The sequence below is a fragment of the Arachis duranensis genome, chromosome 6 (genome assembly GCF_000817695.3).
Source record: "Arachis duranensis cultivar V14167 chromosome 6, aradu.V14167.gnm2.J7QH, whole genome shotgun sequence".
NCBI classification, from domain to species: domain Eukaryota; kingdom Viridiplantae; phylum Streptophyta; class Magnoliopsida; order Fabales; family Fabaceae; genus Arachis; species Arachis duranensis.
In genome coordinates, this window is record NC_029777.3 from 94,217,218 (window position 1) to 94,218,579 (window position 1,362).

The window sequence follows — 1,362 nt, forward strand, 5'->3', positions numbered from 1 at the left end:
TCCTCAAGAGCAAGCTCCTCCACAAGCACCTCAAGCTCAAGAACCACCCTCCTTGGTTGATGTAATGAGAGAATTACAATCCATCAACCAAAACATCCAAAGGATTGAAGTAGAGCATGGTAGGCAACTTGAAGCACTTAATCGTCGTGTGTCTTGTGTAGATCATCGCACGGGTCGCTTGGATCGTCGTATTGATGACTTATATGAGCATTTCGGCATCCACCTACCATATGAAGAGGATACTGATGATGATGAAGACCAAAATTGATTGTCTCCTCTTCATCAAGTCACTTTTTATTGCTTTATGCTTATTTGATTATATGAATTGTTAAACTAACTCCTAGTAAGCTAAGGATTTCTATTATGGTTTAAATACTTTGATATTTCCTTCTTAAATAACTCAAAATAGGCTTGGTACCCCTATTTTAAGTTAATGTGCATGCCTTGATATATTTCACTTCTTTAGGGGGAATTATGCATGCTTATTATATAAAAAAAAAGGGGAAATCAAATTCTTTTTGAAAGGGGGAATATCTCATCCTTGAGATTAATAGAGAAATTGAACTTAAAAAAAAATTTCATTGTTTTATGCATGCTTCTATGACAAATTTCAAACTCCCTTCTTTTTGATAATATCAAAAGGGGGAAGAAAAGTTTGAGGATATTTGAAGTTTTGAACTTTTGAAAAAGAAGAAGTTTGAGGATTTGAAAAGAAGAAATAAGTTTGTGAAACAATGATTTCAAAAAGACTTCCGCTAAGCAAAAACTTTGATATCTAAATCGTTTTCTTTGATAAACGCCCTTTAAAGGAACAAATGCACATATTTAGGGGGAACTCCTGCAAAAATTTTTTTGTGAAGTCTTCTCCAAAGCTTTCTATAAAACAAAGTGCATTATTGTTGCTTTCAAAATCATTTATAAATGCATATCCTCAAAATTGGTTTGTCATTATCAAAAAGGGGGAAATTGTAAATCATGTTGCTTGTATGTGAAGTTTGTATTCGTAGGTTTTGATGAATGACAAACCAACAAACGATATGAAAGACAAACCAACAAACAACTTGAATGAACAAGCATGTCGAAAGATCAACCAACATTCAACGTTGAGGAATGAAGAGTTGAAAGCAACACAACAACAACAAGAAACTCAAGTCCACAACATTTGAAGACAAGTATAGTGTCTTAGGACTTAGGTAACTTCTTGTTAAGAACCAATTGCTAAATCTCTCAACACACACTCACAAAATGTTTTGATGCACATCTTGCAATTCGATGCTAGCCAAATGGTATGGTTTAAAACTTGTTTTCAAAGGTACAAAAAGCGTAGGAATTGACTCCAACAAGTTTGAGATCAATCCTAAG